Below are 20490 nucleotides of genomic sequence, written 5' to 3' on the forward strand. Positions count from 1 at the left end.
GTCTATGGAAAACTTAACCCAAACCGCTAAACCACAACATAATCGATGATACAATTCTGAAAAATGAAAAGAACGAAATACACAAAAATAAGATGTCCCTCTTCTTAATTTAGACTTGGCAGAGATAAAAAGAAACTAGTCTCGAACGACGCGGCAGATCCAAATGTTGAAGAAAGTCAAAGAACGGGAGTGGCAGAGTGAGTTTTTTTTTAGGTTACAGCGAAAGAAACGGTGGCATCTGTTGGAATCTCGGTGGAGGGGTGTGACGGATCGCACGGCGGATGTGGGCACCATTATTTAGTCGGGATGCCAGTCGCAGAGGACTCAGCGCCTGCGGGTGTGCCGCGCGATTCCGGCAACGGCTAGAGGTCTCCGCGCGTATCAAACGGGGCGCATCGAACGAAATACAGTGATCCGGTCAAAGAGATTCCCAGACGGCTGAGGGTACGAGTCGAAAACAAGTATAGCGACGTACGGTCATCTCTGTGTCCCCCTGGCCGATTCCATCCGCGTTTCCATCGGCGTCCATCGTGGTAAATCCCTTGTTTGCCCGAGCTCCTTTGCCTCGAGAGATTGGAAAGCTTTTTCGCTTTGAAAACCGCGACTCTCCTCTCTTTCCTTTCCCGAGGCTGTTCCACAAAGGAGGAAATAAATTAGATTCCTCTCCGGTCGGTGTATGCCCCTCGTGTGTGTCGTTAAATCACCGAACCTTCTCATCAAAGTCTCTCGCGAACCTACTCTCTGTCCAACCGTGCACTTGTAACGCGGCACGTGAGCGTGTGCAGCGTTTGTTTGCGTCGTATCTACCGCGAAATGAGCATTCATCGCGATGCCTATATCCACTATCGATTGACACAGTGATCCAAAAGAATGATTACGAACGATGAACTTGATTTTTCTTAGGTAGAAACTGTCTATTTTGCTGTTTTAATTGTAATAAATATTTTCTTCTTTCCTAAACATATGTCACATGAGACGAGTGAGGCTATCCTTACGTAAAAACAGCATATCGCTCCCACTTCTATTTTCTAAATCCATAGAATGTTAGCATTCTTCAGGTCAAAAAAAAAAAAAGAGGAAAAGAAAAAGGAAAAGGTTACATTCAAATCATTCCACAATTCAGTCAATGTACGTATTTTCAGTATGACATAACTCGATTGTATAGAGCCACGCGAAAGAATGGAACATTCTCTATCGCGTCTAAGAAATTTACGATCCAAGTGACGGATTAACCGGTCTTCTTGGTTAACAAAATAAAACTACGTCGAGAGAAACCATTCAGTACCTGAAGCTCTCGGTGTGCATTACGAAGCCGGGAAAGTATCTCGATTTGGTTTCCTTTTTCTTCGAACGAGACGGAATGAAATGAGCGCACCCGATTTCTGTGCCGCCTTCCAGCGAACGCTAATTATTCGACGAATTACGCCATTAACCGAAGTTCGACTTGCCAGGTCGGAATAAGTACGAGGAAAGCGCGGGGAGGGACTGTGGTCCCGAACAGTTCGCAGACTCGTTATGTACGTTTCACGTCGAGTGTCAAATCGAATTTCTGCGGTGGCATACGAATTCAAATTACTTCGGCGAACTTGCCGAACCGGCCCGATTCGCTGATTCTTTTCGCCTCTCTCACCCTTTCTCTCCTCGATAATTACGCGAAAGTACAGTCAGCGTGTAGGAAGTTTGAGAAACCATGACATCTAGCCCCCTGCCATTAGCTTCCTGTCGACGCTCGAATTTGATAATGCCGATCAACGTACGCGACCGGCAAACGCATCCGGCTCCAGTCGAGGAATTAATCGATAACCGTTTCCAACAGACAGCGTGTCATCCAGCGACAGTATAATAGATGATAATTAGAATGAAAGGTGTGTAAACGTGGAATGATTGTATGATAACGAGGGAACCCGTGTGGTTTTTGGCTATCTGCACGTAATAACTGACTATTTATAGGGGACGAGGCTTTGGAGAAGCGAATACGTAACGTTTACAGGTATTAGTGCAGCGAAATTTTAGTCAAAGAAGAATTCCGCTTGTTATAACCAAATTTTAATTAGTCGTAATTAGTCATTATCTGCTTATCTGAACGTGAAGGAAAAAACATTAGTAGTAAGGGGAATCAACGAACTTGAGAATGAACAAAAATCCCAGAAAAATGACTGCTACGATAGTGTAATAATAGTGAAATTATGTACAAGATGCCCTACGAAACTAGGACAAACTATAGACACACATGCAGCAGGTGATACACTATTTCATTCTCCTTAATGAAATTTTCTCCTACCTCCTACCATTTCCAATCTAACTTGGATCGCTTACACGTAATACTTTTTTATATTATTAACTGACCATTATTTTATCCCTATAATTAACAAACACAATGTACTAACCCTTTTACATTTCTTGTTATCATATACTTAACTACCTATTTAACTCACCACCATCTTAAACTTATTTTCACAAATGCCTACGAAAACCCTACTAAACGCGAAGCGTATATCTTTCACTTGCCAGTCCAGGTACAAAGCTGTCTCTCTAGCAAGCAAGATCGGTGACTCGATAATTATCGCCGCGCAGAAAATCGGTGTTTCCCTTGTACCCGGGCGTGTAGTTAACCAGCAGCCGGGTATTAGAGGTGCGTTATCACCGGGCGAGTAGCTGCATTAATGAAATCCGATGAAAAGGCAAGATTAATGCGCATAAATATCTCAGTCTGACGGTATAAACGCAAGCTGTTGGTACAGCCGGAGAGGGGGAAGGGTTTCGAGGAGTGTACTTTACGCGGGTAATTATGTAAGAAATATGCACATAGATAGCGTAGTCATTAGATTTCCACGGCGAGAGCACGGCCAAGCCATTTTCCCTGGTTTCACGTCGCGCGTTGCGCCTGACGAGCCGAGAAAGAGGGCTGAAAAGAGAGGAGAATTCCACGCAATTAAGCAAAAACGAGACAGCCAAGCTACCACAGGTTTAAAGGGAGAAGAGTAAAAGTAAACTGCGCTGACGGCCGGTCGCCCCGGAACCAGTCGGCGATAATGCACGCTCGGGATAACAAAATTCACCGGCGATATTAATCGACTAATGGGCCGCTCGCGTGATACTTGAATTCCTTCAGTCTTCGGAGATAGGATTATCGCCAGTCAAAGCGCAATTAACCGGACGAAAAGGATTATGACGTTAACTCTGATCGATCTCGTTCCTCGCTCTCTATGCATCATTTTAACCTGCCTTTCTCTTCCCTCGATATACGACGGATAACGAGAATAACTCTTGGAACCCGATAGCAAACTAGTCGCAGAGATATCTAAAATATTTTGAAACACCGGTAGATACGCGGGTATCGCGTTGCTCGTTTATGCCGAGAGCGAAAACAGAATGCTAACCGAATTCCGAAACTTCGGAGAACGTTGCCCATCTCGACGATGAATTTTCGGAAGGAACGTGTATTTTCCGGCAGAAATATCGCGATAAATTAAAGTATTGATCACATCCAGAACTATGTACATCTTATAGGAACGCGTCGTGAAACGCAAAAGTTCTTTATGAGTTGACAAATTATTTTTATAATACGTATAAACTGCGTGAAAAATAATACCCCACACTTGATGTTGCAACATTATACTCCAGTAAGTTATTAATCGATTAAACTGTAAATATATTTATTTGCCACAAAACTGGTCTCAAATTCTAGTTCATCGTATCTTCTTTACAAAACCATCCAAAAGAAAGTTTGCTTTTACTATCGATAAATAAAAAACAATTGTTCTCGCATAAGTTAAAAAGTTCGATCCTAAAAATGATAAATATAGATACTATGAAAAAGCAACTGATTTTGAATCGATATAGTATCATCCCGAACAAGCTCTCCGACTTCTTATACTTCCGATATATGCCTTGAATTTCCATTTGGTCGAAACGTATGAAGTTCTACGTCTGACCAGTTTTATGATCTCCTTCGCAATATCTGTCCATCAAAGTACCTGTCCGCAAACAACGACTAGGAAACGCGTGGAAATTGCTGCTGCCAAGCATTTATTTACTGTGCGCCGCGCTGAAAACGTAGTATCCAGACGAGACGACCGACAGGCGATAATTAACTTACGATTTCCGAACGGCTTTAGTTGCGCAAGTCAAACATCGGGGCTGACCAGCCCTGAAATCGGGAGTCCATGTTCGCATCGGCAAACAATTAGGCAAACGTTCCTGACGAGTCGTCGACTCCGTGTCAACAACAAGTTCGTGCAGCGCATAGTATCGATAGTTTGCGGCATCGGGATTATATCGAGAAAGAAAAAGAGGCTTAGGTCGACCCTCCGACGTTTTTCGTTAGCAACGCTTTTCCTTTGAGAAGGATACTTCGACAGGGATCTTCAAGTTTTCGACCACACCTCGATAACAAATCGATTGGAGATTTAGGGCAGAATGTCGGAGCCGAAGTTCTCGCGGAAGTTGGACATTTATAATTAATAGCCCGGCTGCGGCTCACCTTCGTTTCCCGTCGCTAATTAACCAGAGGAGATGATTATATCCATAGCCCTGGTTTAGTGCATCCGAAAACGGCTACCACGACTATCGATCAGGCTTATTACACCCTGAAATCTTTTACCCAGTTTCTCGAATACTTTTTTGCAAAGGGTGAGGTACGAATTGGGATACCTATCGTTGGGAATACTGTGTCTCGACGATCGATCGCATGAGTTCAATGAGTAAATAAGGAAGCAATTGTAAAATAACTTTTTTCGCCGCCCACTGTTACTAAGCTGTACATTTAATCCAGATGTTGCTGAATTCTTTGCAAATAATTTTATCTCCCTTTCATTTGGAATTTAATTCATTTATTATTCCAACTGTTTAATTGAGAGAATCAATTTGGTAAAGTCTTTCAGAGTACCCATATGTGTCAACGATAAACATACATTGTACACAGATATCGTATCTCATCCAGAATCAAACAGTTTACTCTTAACCTTCACACTGTAATTAAAAACACGTTGTAATTAATTTCCGCAACTACCATAAAAAACCGTCGAACTTGAAAGGAAAAAGAAATGTCTAGCTCTTCAATTATCCTAGAATTTATTTATGTAACTGACATATATATCTTTATCGATTCTCAGGGCGAAAAAAATTAATTAAATGCCACTTGGGTTAAAGTAATATTCCCCAGTGAATGCATTAGCAGTCGACCATATATAGCACGTGGCAGTATAAAAAGTTAAAACGCAACATACACCGACGCAATGATATCAAGTTAATCACTACTCACGTATACCTGGCTCCTCCAAAAATAGCAGAAACTCTGACTCACCTGGAACAAACAGAGAAGCAAATGGTTATCACAAAACGCCGCTGTTAATTCACCTTAATTACGGTCTATCGCGACAATATAATATCCTGCTCCTTCTCGAGAGAAAGCCTTTTGTACACAGATGAAACTCTCGATTTCAGCTGTCGCTTGCTTGAGCGAGTGCTTAAACTTCCGGAAATACAGCGGACGTATCCGTTAATACACTGATAGTGTATGCGAAGCGCCTTGGAGTTGTGCCTTGTCCCATAATTGGGAACGTTGACGTCGTCTCTCGCTACAAGATAATTCAGAAAGTTCTGTCGACGAGCGAGAGGAAGAACGCTGTCGTGATATTAGGACGAGGTTAAGTGCGACGGGTATAACAGGCGCGGGGGTCAGGTGAACGAGGCGGGGTAAAAGTCGCGAGGGTGGGACCTAGGGTACGGGGATGAAATTTGCATCTACACGACGCAACCTGTATAATGGAATTAAAACGAGGTGGTGCTGCAATTAGCTTTCTAACTAATACTACAGGCGTGTCATACGTGGCGCGCACGAGTACTGCCACGCGTGTCTGTCGCGAGGGGAGAAGGAAAAAAGTAGAGACAGACTTTACGAGACATAGTTTACATGTCCGGATTTTCTCAACTACGCGAGCAACGCGTACTAGCTTGGAAATCTGTAGCGTTTCGACGGTACCATGTCGTGTGCCTCGATGCATCCAGAGTTTATCTTCGTTTAGGTAGAGACGAGCCAAACGAGGGATAAAATGGTTTGTCTGTGACGCAGTTCTCTTTCCTTGTTTCTTTTTGCTCGTTCTTTCCAATGTTTCGTAAATATTGTAAAATTAGAAAAGTCTGCCACTTTGTGGAATGGACACTATGGGGAATTATTAAAAATAATTAACAAACAGCTATCAGAAAGAATTCTATTATACTAAGGGAACAGATGCGAGCAAGTTCTGATAAATTGGCATATCATTCGTACGATACAGTGACAAAAAGGGACATTAAGACAATTTTTAAAACAAAATATAAAGACACCATAGGTGCGAAGAATAATCGTAACGGTAGAGAAAATGACCCACTAATAGTCTTCTAAAATACATCTCTTCTGAAATTTTTATCAAATTTAAATCTGTAAAGATATTTGCATATAACCCCGGAAGAAGCTCGAATCTAAAAAGAGTAACCATCGCGTTAACGTAGCGTAACGGTTCTAACAATAATTTTCTCGTTAACGTTAATATCCGTACGTCCGTTCCTTGTACGGGCGACGATAAGTAAAAGGCAAATTGAACGCGGCTGGTAATAGCGTTCCCGGAGTATTACTTTTAATTCGAGCAGCGCGTCGCCATGCGACTGAATCTCGTCGCGTTTCGCCTCGTTAATATAACTCGGTATCGCGGCAAAAGAAACGCAAACGGTTTTGAACACTTTGAAGCACGCGCGCGCCTTCGCTCGCGCCGAGGATCGACGATAGAGAATTTTATTAGCTCGCTGTAATGAACAAAGTTTACGAACGAGTTTACGAAAGAGTAACCGCGTGAAGAGCAAGTTTTTCGCATTGACTCTGAAGCTGCGCGCGCAACCGGATGCTCGAGAAATACTTTCCGACGTTGGCTAAATAAACCGATATGTACGCAACAGTAAGAGCAACGTAATGATAGCCGCCCCCTGCGTCTACGTCGTGGAATTAACCTCGCGTCGGATAATGAACTAGTTAGGTTCGCAAACGACAAGGGGAACGGATGAATCGGCGTGGGCGGCGTCGCGGTTTCAAGAAGGTTACGAAACGGAAGTAACGTTAAAGGGGAAGGAACGACCGCGTGGAAACCCATGGACAAGTTGCGCTTCTCTACTCTGCAAACTTGCCGATCCAGACAAGTTGGCCGATAATTTATGGAAACGCGTCTCTAAATCTTCCGACTGAAATTCGATTCGTTTCGAATTCATTTCGACCAGCGAGTCTTCTCCGTGAAGTTCTATGCTCCACTTTGGATGGAAATTCGTTGATAGAATTCTACCCTACGATAAATTATGCGATTAACTTCTTAGGATTTTCGTTTATTGCAACGTTTAACAGATTCGCCCCAAATTTTTCTAGGTTACTTTATTTTATTAGGTCCTGATCTAATAATTAGGACCTAATTTAATCATTTAGGTATGAACAAAAATGTGAGATACGAACTATATTCTGGAAAATAATGATTTTTGATTTGAGAAATAAAGATACTTTTAGCTCCAAAAGTAAATGTAAAGAAAATTTTGATAATACAAGATCGATAATTTTTCAATCTTTCTTCTGCAATCTTCAAACGTAAAGCATTTTAAAATCGTACAAGAATTAGAAAGAACGCGTTCACTCGATTTGTTGATATTTTATAATAAGTAACTAACTCAATGATCAATCTTTTCATCTTCCCTTGCTTTTAACGATATTTATCGCGTAAAGGATGTTCTCGTCGGCTATTCCATATCGTCGCATACGCTTTGCAACGCGGCCAGATTACCGGTTGTCCGATGATTTTGCACCGTTTGTGTTTCCTGGCCTCTGCAAACAGTCGGCTGGTACGTCGATGACTACAGACGGTTGAAAGGATTCACCGAAGGGTGAGAGGGGAAGAGATATACCACAAGAGGGAAAGACAGGAACAAGGATAGAGAGGGGCAAAGACAAAGGATCAGGCGCGAGAGGCTGTTTCCGTATAATTACAATACACATCTCGTCCAGGCCATTGTATGTTCTCGGAAACTGCGACAAGCTAACTAGCTAGTGGTCACCGTAACTAGCAATCCCGTATCTTCGTGTTCTGCCCCTAAGTCAGAAAGCTCGTGAACCGGTAATGATACGTTAATATCCCTGAGGCGATCTATCAACATGCCAGACGCGATCGTCAGTACACGATGATTAGGCGTAAGATGTTCCGTGACGATCGGAAACGCTACGAAAAGCGATAATAACGACTTTATACGATGTAAGAAGATAAAGGAAAGATTAATCCAAGTTTGACATATGAAATACGAAATGACTACTACAGAATAAGTCTAGAGGAAATTTTTATCTTGATGATATACATACCACGTTCTGAACCTGCATCTTAGATCGACAAAGATATGACTTATTAAACGAGAGAAGAAGTTTATCGACTCAGGAGGTACGCTATAGTCTTGAATATTTCAAAATCAACCATCCATTGGATACTTAACTTGTTAACCTGTCGTCTCTTAAGCACGAACATGTCAAAAGTTAATAAAGGCGAATCAATTTCAGTTAGGACAGTCCTAGCCCTCATCAATATAGCTGTGACGTATAATTAATTTTTAACAAAGAGAGAACGACACGTAAGAAGGACAAAAAAAAGGTAAATGAAAAAATTAGTATGTCTAAAATACTGTTGGATCTTACTACAATTAGTTTATTTAATTTAGATTAAACAGGTGTTGGTTAAACAGGAAACGGTAGTTGTTTAACGCGAACTAAATACAATAACGTACTATAATTAAGACAACTAAATACTTAATTTGCAACTCTCGTCACCACGGTTCCAACGCTCTCTCTCACGCGGACCACACTCTCTCGTCAACGCAATTCGCACTCTTCGACTCCTCGATTCACACTCTCTGACTTCTCAACTAACACTGATTGTTAACTCGTCTTTCTCCCTTAGCATCCCTTTGTCTTTTGTCTTAGCCTCACCACGCACGTGTTCCACAACCGCTCGTGGCCAGGGTCACGCAGGCCTTTTCCACGTAACTATTCGATTGAAGAACCGATGATACATTGTTGAGTCTGTCGGCACTTAGGCTTTCTCGCGACATTGTTTATGATATCTCTTAGGCCTGCCGTTCACGATACTACAATACCGACAATCTCAACAAGTTGTCTCCTCCTTTGCTAAAATAAGTTAAAGAAAATGGTAACGAGGCGAAATTGGAAACTTTTAAATAGCAGAATGATAAATAACACGAACTCGTCGAACAACCTATGTTGTAACAATTGATCATGTACGACTATGAGTTAATTAATAACGGAACAATTGTTTGTGCATGAGAGCAGAGAGAAACGATTGTTGCGGGTTTCATCGCTAGTCTCTCGGAAGAAATCATGCAACAGTGGATGAGATTAATTCGATCCGATATTAGAGACGAGAAGGAGGATTATAGAGGTGGAAACAAGAAAATCGAGAGTTAGTAGCCTAGGGAGAACGTCACGGAACCGGACCAGGGAAAATGCCAGCAGCCGGCAACGGCTCTCTGTCAGTAGTGTAGCATCGAGGATATTACCTAGTGGTAGCGTGAAGGGGCAGCAGGTGATCTATTATCAAGGCTCGCGTGTAATCAAGCGAGCTTCAGACGAGCGGACGAAAACACAGACACGCGCCAACGTGGATAGGAGATGATCAGCGATTAATCTCGTACGTAAGGAACTTCGAGGGTGGTTCTCCTGTAATTTCCAGCCAGGAGAACATTTCCGTCCGCATTTAGAACGAAAACGACCGACTTGTGTTGCGTTTAGAAATTCTTTCGCCGCGATTTATTGCCCTGCCAACCACCATGTATCCGCGATCTTGCGCGAAACACCACCATTATCCTCCTTTCAAAGTATGTTCATACCTTGATACGAAAGAAAAAACAGAATTCTTAACATCTGGAGATTAGATTAAAATGATTCAAGATATAAATTTTCGCTCGAAAGTCTTAGGCTGCGTTAGTGTTTGGCTCAAAATTGAAGAAAAAGTTAAATAATGACGGTAAAAGGTACGAATGGGTATTTACCTCGATATTTTATATGATAAAATATGTAACATGTAAAATGATGTATGCAATTTAAAGTTTATGATCTACATGGAATACCGAAGTTTCATTAGAAGCTACAGGTAATGCGCATATGTATGTTTCATTATATTCGCGTAATTTCCAGTACACTAAACACTCTGCATACAATTATTTATATTAGAATAATGAGAATCAAATTCAATACACGCAGTTGTTTACTCTTCGGGGATTAAACAACAATTGTAAATTTTATTTTTCTTACGACCAGAAACACCATCAACAAGAGAACCTGTAAATTCCTTTGATTCTATCCAACGACCGCAAGATTCCTTAATTCGTTCCTGCTTTCACCACCGTTAAACGATCCGATTCTCGGTTCGTGACAGAGAAAGACAGATTTTGTCAGCGTCGTGTTAATACCCAAAAGACAAGACCGACCGCGGTATGTTTGACGTCGCTAAGCTTTCCTGGAGCCACCGAAGTACCAAGAAGTTTCGTTTATGCAAAAGGCTGAAAGAGACAGAACCGTGCGCGTTCTTTCGTCGTACTCTGCGACGAGTTGCTTGAATAATAGAGACAAAACCTGAGACGATGAAAGAGATGGTAAAGGGAGAAAGTGAAGTGCAGAGAATGGAGACTGCGACGCGATATGAAAAGGAACAGAGAATATAGCGGGTTACAGCGACTTCTCATGGGACGTTAACTTGTCGTATACCGGCACTTTGTGTACCGACTGTTTTCCAACGATGCGTGCCGGCTCGTATATACACGCGGACGAGCCGTCAGGATGAAGGAGAATGCGATTCCGTGCATTCGGGGGCATCGAGGCGCGAGCCTCGTTCCCCATGCACTTTGCATCCGCGGTGCATAATTTGTGCCCCGTTCGCTCAGCCTGTTTTCCATGCGACTCGATCGATGCCCATCATCGGAGCTTACGGTTCGTCCACCGCGTTCCCTTTTCAAACACACGGACCGGCCTGATACGCGTTCCACGTACCAATTACACTGGCTACGCAGTAGACTCTATGCGACCGCGATGCGGAGACTATAGTGGTGTGTTTGTTTCGCGGAGGGAAGATTCAACGCCGATATGAAAATGTTTGATCGAACCGTGCAGCTCGCCGAATCGCGGGGCCTCAACGAATTTTTATAACCGGGGAAACGGCCTGTCAGTAGCTTTCCAGGGGGGAACATGCCAAAGGGAGGAGGTTATGGCAGAGAGCTTATTGGAGTGCTTTTACCGAGGCTGCTAGGTCTTCCATTAGTGGCTGTAATAAAACGTTCCGGTACATATTACGTATGCTTTTACATCGATAAACGGGATGCTGTTTGTTAGTGTTATTTGGGATTTGATTGGGAAATGACAAATTTGTTAGCTTGTTCGTCTTCTAATGATCCGTGTTCTATTGAATTTTAAAAAGACGTGTAAGATTAGAAAATTAATTGACCGTAGAACTAACAAATCAGTCAAAATGACTGGTTTCAAATTGTTTGTCCTCGCAGTTATTCAATACGATGTAAGACTTATTGACGAAATTCATAGTGAATGAGATATAGATATTATCTGACTATTTTTTATTTTCTCTTTGTAATGTATTTAAATATAGGTTAGAGGTTAATGAACTGGCGTTAAAATCATACCAGACAGAGAAAATCTTGTTCTCAGAAAGAGAGTAAATAAAATGTTTCCTAACACTTTGAGTTTCCGTTCCATATATATAGCTTTGATAAAAAAAAGGGGGGGAAGCGAGATGAAACATCGTTACCGAGAACTTCCACTTCTCATTTGATCGAGTTATCACACGTTTCGTTGAGAACGTAATATTTTTCCAGGACGATCGACCCGGCTGGCCAGGATCCAGCCGACGCAGCAGAATCGGAAGAAAACGAGGAAAAACATCTCTGTTGTCGACTGAGACGACTTTGATTGGCAGAATAGCGGTTATTGGCATCGGCCGTGCAACACGGAACGAGTTCGCGGTTTGGGATTCGCCAGCACTAGCCGGATCGATGAAACCGCTCAAAATATGATCGAGTGGACTCCTGGCTGCTCTTTTTAATTCGGCCGCATTCACCGGGGAAAATGGTACGTTAGTGCGTCGACTTTCTGCCGGGCAGAACGTGATTCCGTGGCCGAGCAATTCGCGATCGCAAAAATTGCCTGGCATGACGAGTGAACATAGCGAGGTTGATAGTGGAATGAAATTAAAAAAAAAAAAAACGAGCGGACAAAAAGAATGAAATAAAGAGAAAGAGCGAAAAGAGGGACCAATTTCATTCATAATACATTCAAAATCATTTGGATTCAGTCGCGAATCGTTTTCGCCTGGCACATATCCTTCGATTTTCCGCGCTACTTTCCACTTAAAATGCATCGTATCAAAGCCTGAGAGTTAGATTTCAATATTTTACTATAGGAGAATGCACAGAGAGCGTCGCGAGTGTCGTGTAAAAATCAAAGACGTCGTGATAGAACGCGCCTGACTGTTTCCATAACGTGATCCTATATTCTCTATATTCGCTCGCGAAGGTATTTCAACACCTACACGTGGAAAATTTTTATCTCTGTATCGTACGTTTTGTACGAAACATTTTGTAATTTCATTAACGCTCTAACGAGACTGTTTACATTGGTCAACTTCGAAATAAGTCCAAAAATGTACATAAAAGTTACAAGATATTTATCGGGAACATTTTTTACTGTTAAATAAATGGTCCCACTGAATAATTTTAATGGATAATTGGCTGTTTAAATATTTTTCTGATTTCTGCGCGGTACATATACATACATATACCTTGTACACATACTACAAACATTAGGTTGTCCGAGAAGTGTCTTTCAGGCTCGTCTTTTACAACGATGCATCTTTATTTATAAGGACATGAAACCTAATCTGTCGAACGTTGTGATCTTTATTTTGATAGAACAAAATGGATCATACGTAATTAAAAAACGTAATAAAAAAACGAAAGAATCTTTTCGGACGACCTAATACATATTTCGTAATTTCTACATGCATGAATGTACATATTTTCTACGTAATGAAAAATATCTACAAGTGCGAGTCTGTATATGTACACGAGTACAAATCGAGAAATCAGAGCTTGAGTACTTATATACGTATCGACATGAAAACATACGAAGACGCGCGCCACGATCCTACAGAGACGGTAACATATCTCAGCGTAATAAAAGATGGTGAATATCTCTGAGGCCGGTCCGATGCTATCGATAAAGCCTGTCTTTCTAACATGCGAATAATGGACGTACGAGCGACGCATTGTTGTCGACTGGTAATATTTATCGTCACGAACATGGAGATCGTGCATCTCCGGATGGAAATGGTTACAAGGATTTTCCGTACACCGCCATATTTTCAGTAATAAAGAGACCGACTGAGAAGTGGACGCGTCAGCGTTCAACCTCGCTGGCATTAAAAAGAAAAGAAAACACGAGATGAAAAACAAGGAAGAGAAAAATACTAGCGATGCTTTTGCAGTTGCAAATGAAGCCGAGTTCGTTTGACGAGAGGCGTATTTAATATTTCCATACGCAAATGTCGAAGGAAGAGTTATAAAGAGAATACCGAGGCAAAAAAATTTTACCGCTAATATCTGTGAAATTTGTGTGCGTTCTTTTTTTTTATATATATATATCAGGACGATGGAACGTGCAGGTTTTTTCATTCATAAATCGTACCCATTTAATTTGCCATCGTTTGTCGGTCAAGTAACGTAAAATAAGCTACGACAAGTTACGATACTGCAATAAGTTGAAACACTTTTCATGCACAAGTTTCGGAAAGGGACACTAATCTCCAATGCTGAATGTCTTGTCAATCTTCGATTCATTCTCGTGCAACGTGGTCGAAGTATCACGAACGGCCATAAAATACGTAGACACGATGTTACGCAAACTTTACGTGAGCCCCGCTCGAATTATTACCTCTAAACCCTCAATCGTGGTTAGAGGGAGGAACGGAAACCGCTTTAACTCTCTTCACGATCGCGAAATGATAGTCCCTGTCAAAATTATTGCTATCCATCGTACGATATATCCAGCCGACCGGATACCACACTTCGATAAAGTATAGTGCGCGAAAGTGGCCGACCTTAATTGTAAAACGGAAGTCGCGTTATCGACCGATACCGCGGGCATAGCCGACGATTTGTGAACCTTCAAATGTTTTGCGTATTTTATCACCGACCATTGCATTTCCGAAACGATTTCGATTGTAAATGAACAGCACATTTTCAAAGCATAGTAGTAAAATTCCAGTCATGAAATTAGGATTCTCTGTTATTCCAAGAAACTTTGATATTATTTAAGGAAAGTATTACGGGTAGAATGGTAGATCATAGATTCTTGGATAACTATTGGAAGGTTATAACTGTATAAAGTTTTCATTATTTCGTTTTAACAGAAAAATCGTGGTAGTTACAGATTTATAAGTTTGTCCAAGTCGGAGAGTAACATCAACTGTAATTTCTAGAACAGCGTTTTTAGAAGGACGAGGATAAAAAGTTGCGCTATTAGTAACTCAATCATAGCTACGGCGGCAATCGTAAAATCCAATAGAGCTCGTTCGTGTAACGAAAACAGAAGTCGTACAGAAAGTACAGAGTAAGCACGAACCGCGTGTCGCAAGAAGCGAAATGAACGCCACTCGCGCCTCGATGTTTGATCCTCTATACGTAATTTCTGCGACGCCCAAGGGATGAAATATTTAAGTTTCAAAATTTTCAAATTTTCTCTTCGAAAGTATATATTTAAATTTTCAAGTTGCCCGATTATTAATCTTTTAATTTGTACATTTATGCGTTAAATTAATGCTCGCCAAATGACAATTATGCAAAAAACGAGAGGATAAAAAATACTCTCATAATCGCGCGAATTACGACAACACCTCCGTCATGTAAAAAAAGGTAACATTAACGCGATGATAATGGTATGTCACATTACCGCGCGCCACGCGCGATGGTTCCGCCGTTACGTGTATAAATTCCATTTACCGGGATGCACGGTGGCCGCGTATAATTCTTCATTTCGTGTGTCTTACCAGGAAACAAACGACACCCGTCTCGCTTCTCGATAAACCAACAACGGCCATAAAATAATTACGCATTTGCCACACGGCAAAAACGAGAGGGAAGAAGGAACAAGCATAGGGAGGCGTCCGAAAGGAGTAAAAAACGCGTCGTAAAGTCTTGCCAACGTTGAAATACGATCACAGGCTGCACGGAATAACCGGACCGTGTCTCGATTTATTAGCCCGGGCTCGATCGATACTCGTTGCCCGTGCATGATTAAGTTTTTATCGAAATCCAAAGTCCCGCGTCACTCATAAATTCGGCAAAGCGCGAGAACTGAAATTCGCGTGCACACATTGTGTCTATATATAGGTACATATGTACGACAGAAGCTGAACAAGAGAGGGATGAAACGCGTCCATCCGTTTCAATGAGGGAAAAAAAGGGGCAGGGGTGTTAGAGCAACAACGGGGGCGAAGGTAGGCGCGTTTCGCGAGATTCATCGACAAGTTCAAAGCCGATTAAAACGCTGTCTCGTAACACGCGAACGGGTGCCGATATTTAATTATCGAGAGTCGCGGGCGCGTTCTGTTTGTCCGAAACGCTCGCATTATTTAACGTATTTACGGACAAATCCCTGAATACCTATGTTTCCCGATGAAAGAACGGGCCGGTATAATCCGTTGCAGGAAAAACGCGAAACAATGTTTCCTCCTCGCCGAAAATACGACAGGACACGCGCGCCGATAACAAAATACGACTGAAAAACGAAATATGTTCTCGCGGATCGAAACGGGCGAAAGGAGGGGAAAAGTAAATCGAAAAACAAAGGAAAGGATACGCAAAAACTTCTACCTGCCTCCATCTATTTCCACGCGCGTGTCGTAAAAACGCTCTTTCCCGAGCAACGGATGATCAACTCGCGAAATGCATTTTCGCGAGGTCTTGCCGCGGGCACGAAATAACGTTTCGACGAAGGGCGACGAAGCACGATGAAATGAAAAAAAGAAAAAAAGGGAAGAGAAAAGCACAAAAAAATATACGAGTCGTCGCGATGGAGGCAGTTGTCGCTCGGCCGATATTCATTAGAGAACTTTCATATTCTTTCAGCTCGGGCGATACCAATGTCGTTATTATAGCAACACCGACCCTTATTATAATTTCTCCGCGACGTGCTTTCGACTCGGATTGATGGGAAACGAACCGCGCGCGTTCCAAGGATAAAAAAGAAAAGAGCACAGGAGAACGGAGGGAAGGGGGTGAATGTAGAAAAAAATCTCGGGACTGAACGATGCTGAGGGGGTGGCGGAAGGATGACGGGAACGGAAGAGACCATTAACGCCGATCCAAAAGATGCCTGAGCGACGTGATATTGGAAATCCTCCTTTTTACGCGAGTTCTCGTCCCTCGAGAGTGCCGAGCCACTCGATTTTTACACCGCCAACTCCTCTACATCGCCCTGTGCCACCCACGCGATTCTCTGAACGTCTATCCTGCACGATTTCGTAGTAACTATTGTCGAACGCGAGTTTCCGGCAGATATATTTCGCGGTGCTCGATTCCGGTTTACGTGCGACCCTTTACTCTCTCGCGCACATGTAAATGATCAAAAAAGATCTTCGAGAAAAAGTTCATCGTACGGAGAATGTGTTATATTATATATATGTGTTATATTATATGTTATAATGTGTGACGCCACGTGTTTTACAGTTTCGAATAATGAACAGCAAGAGAGGAAAATATCTAGGAGAAAATTCTGCGGTACACTGAAACGCGTCTTAACCTTTTGTACCTATGCTGGAAGAATAGTATTAATTATCGAAAGGGCGAGGAAAACCAGGTCGAGCATTGTACCGCTTGAAGGAACGTTCTCTCTACTTTCCATTTCTCAAGAACTACGATTCGATAAAAGGAAACACGTGTAAATGGCAGTAACGAGAGCGAAATAAAAACCAAGTTGCAAATAGGAACCTTTGAACTTTTTGGATTCTTCGTACGCATTGCAAATCGCGAAAAGCGCGGTTTCCAAGTTGACGTAGTCAACGAGTTTCGATTAAAACTAACTTTAAGTTCATTGCTAGTCAAATTTCCGGTACCTGTGCTATGCTTTAGTAAATAAATTTTCATAAATTTGAAAAACTTCATAATTTCTCATTTACGTTGACATCGCATGCATACAACAAAATCTCGTGTCGACGGAATTATTCGAACCTTCTCGATCGGATCTCTTTCTATATGTGCGAAGCCTTCGTATTCCACCCTCAGAACGCTTCCGCTGCATTCTTCCCTTCGATAAATCCATTTTATCCACTTTTCTGCCCTTTTCTCAATGCGAGCTTCGAAATTCGGCGAACGTTCGACGCGCCACACAGCCCTCGAATCGCGACTTCGCGCCGCGAGTTGCAACTTCATCGTCGGTTCGACGTTCCGCCAGTTTGTCGGATAGTTTTCGAGCACACGAGACGTGGAGGGAGAAGGGATAGCGGTGGTGAGAGGGAAATGTTGCTGGTGTGAGCGCAGATATCGAGCTTCAAAGAGTCGTATCCATCCTTTCAACGCTCGACACTGCCGGTGTGTTCGGTTTTTTAAAAGCTCTGGCCCGGCACTCGCTCGACGCCATCCCACCGGACCGACTTCCTCCGACATAGACGTCTTTCTCATTCTCACTCGTGCCACCGATTCTTTTTTCCTTTCGTTCTCTTCCATTTTCTTTATTTTTTACTCCCATCTTGGCAAGACTGGCATAAATCGAGCGAAATGCACGCTCACGCGCGGCCTATCGATCGCTTCCGGGCCCCAAAAACACGTGGAAACATCAAACGATAGCTCGGTCCACGGGACAAAGATTCGACTTCGAAGCGAAGACATAGAGTACCGGCACGAACTCGGTTAGACTGCAAGATGCATAAACATCGGTAACAGGGGAAAATGGGGGAATCTCGAGGGAAAACTCGTGAGAACGATGAAGAGAATAAATTGGCCGATAAACAGAAGAAGACACGAGTGTTCGTAGAGAGAAAGACGAAAAGAGAAAGAAGAGAAAGAAAGAAGGGGTAGAAATGCTAGCAAGCTGTAAGTCTCGACGTTATCCTGTTCTCTGCCGCTCTGACTACTCGCCGATCTTCCATCTTCGTTCGTTTTCTAACCCCGCAGCATGCGCGCGCGCCCAGGGCGAAGGAGCGCGTTTGCAAATTACGCGCAGTCTGAGGCGACTTAGGGACTTTCAGAGTTTTAATTACTCCGTGCGGGAGCCGCCTTCTCTTTCTCCCTTTGCGCGCTCCACTCCTTCATCCCCTCGATCCCATCTCCTCCTGCTTGGGGTAGCTCTTGCATCCACTTTCGTGGCTCTTCCTCTACGCCACGTGCCGGTATTCCCGACGTACTATTTCAATTCCGCGAAAGAGTTCCGCTCTTTAACGTAAAAGGGAAGCTCGATTCCCGACTTCTTTCCATCCGATGAGGCCGCAACACCCTGTACGTGCCGCGCCGCTTTCCAAACCAGCACAGTTAGCAGGACCCAGATTCCGTTTCGACGATCGCGGCCAACGGTAGATTCGTGAAAAGATGCCGCGAATTTCGAAAGGAAGATTTCCGTCTGTGTACGATACTCTCTCACAGAACGTGAGCTTTCGATAGAGAGTTAAGTAAATACGATCGATGTGAAGCGTTGAACGAGGTTCGACGAAACGAAGGAAGTCGAGCGAACAAGGTCGCGATTCGCATTCCTTCGATGTACAACAGGCTCCGGGCTTTTTCGAGGGTTTTTAACTTTTTCTTATTTTTTTCCTCCTCTTTGTTCTGTATTTCAGTCGGAATGAGTTCTTTCTTTTGTTTACTAGGCGAGCAGGCGCCTTTTATCCGTTTCACTCGCCATTCTCTGAACGCGTGTGACTTAACATGCGCGCGGCTCGTTAAACAACTAATACGCGGCACACATATCTTACAGGTCACGTTCTACCTTCGTGTAGCCCTCGTAACTTCCCCTTGTAACGCGGCCCATTAGAAAATACAAGAAAATATATGAAAATCGTTGAACCATTTACAAGCACGCCAGTTTCCTATCGCAAACGTGCCACGCGTTTTTCGCAACACGCCATACGCCTCGCGCGGAATCACCGTAGCGATAAACCCGGAAAAAAAGAACAACAAGAAAATAGAAAGAAAAAAGCTGTCGTGACGCGAGTTACAAAATCTAGATAGCAATATTGTAACGCGCAATGAACACAGTTATGAATGCCATATTTCTGTATCGATGAAAACATTCGTCCATGTGCGAATTATAGAACGAATTGCCCTACGACATTATTTCTCTCGTTTTCTTCTTTTTATTCTTTGTTAATTTCGAACGAGCGGCTATTTTTAACATTCGACTAATAGGGAGAAGCTAACTGGATTGATCTATACACTTACAAAAGCGTTGCATTGGATAGCGGAGAACGTTTAACTGAAAATTCGTTTATTTCGTACTATCGTCGAACATCGAAATTGAAAATAATAAATTCATAAAGAACACGCTAGTAACTTTTGTTTAAATACAAATTGTAATTATGACTAGAGATTGCGGTGTAATTAACAAATTGAAGAACGCTAGGGAAACGTAGAAAAGAGAAAGATTTACAAAAACGGTCAAACATCGCTGCGATATTTTCGTTCGAATTGTTAATGCACGGTACGTTAGCGGATGTTGGATAATTACAGGTAGTTGGGGAAAAAAATCGTTGAAAGTACAGTACCGAGCAATGCAACGTTCTAGCTATCGTTCAAGGTAATTTCCACGATCCTGGGTTTCTTGTCGAGTACGTAAGCCACGATCGAAACGATCGGTCGACAGTGATGAATGTCGCGTTACCGGTGGTCCGCTGTCGTAAAAACTCAATACCGCTAGGTGGGAAAACTTGGAGTTGGCAATTTCACGCGAGTGATCGAACACGATCAAAACCAAAGCAAGATGCAGCTGTATCGGTCATTGTCAGGACGAGTTTGGGCATAATTCGTACAAATTGAATTTAGATTTTTTCCTCGTAGAATTTGAATGGTCTTATAAATCATTTATAGATTTGTATAGTGTCTTTTAAAAAAGCACAGGGAAAATCGTAACAAAATTTTTATCTAATTTTGTTCCAGTAAAAATATATACTTGTTATGAAATTTTAATATATAGACGGCAAATGTTTCTAAAGATATTTTTCCGAAGAGATGTAACTTAAATATTTAGTATTTGTTTACGTACGTTTATATATCTTCTGCCATAAATGCAAAAATATCCGCAGTTTGCTAATAACGAGGATATAAATTAAAAAAGAGAAAATTATTGAGCACATCAAGGGCAGGGAAAATAGTAGCAAATAAACGAACGAAATGCCTGGTATTACGAAACTAAATTTATTAAACGCGAAT

General features: G+C 42.3%; 2 protein-coding genes across 9 annotated transcripts in view; one reads left to right on the forward strand and one right to left on the reverse strand.

Annotated features, from left to right (window-relative positions):
• Window positions 1-20490, reverse strand: part of LOC126921060 (E3 ubiquitin-protein ligase MYCBP2) — a 260246-nt gene that overhangs the window by 200375 nt on the left and 39381 nt on the right. The gene's annotated exons all lie outside the window — the stretch shown is intronic.
• The window catches only part of LOC126921354 (uncharacterized), a 116462-nt gene that overhangs the window by 66696 nt on the left and 29276 nt on the right, over window positions 1-20490 (forward strand). Inside the window, exon 2 of the mRNA XM_050732887.1 lies at window positions 11896-12148. The gene's annotated coding sequence lies outside the window, so the exon portion shown is untranslated. The remainder of the gene's footprint in view (window positions 1-11895; window positions 12149-20490) is intronic.

Source organism: Bombus affinis, chromosome 1 (genome assembly GCF_024516045.1).
Source record: "Bombus affinis isolate iyBomAffi1 chromosome 1, iyBomAffi1.2, whole genome shotgun sequence".
In the NCBI taxonomy this organism is placed as follows: Eukaryota; Metazoa; Arthropoda; class Insecta; order Hymenoptera; family Apidae; genus Bombus; species Bombus affinis.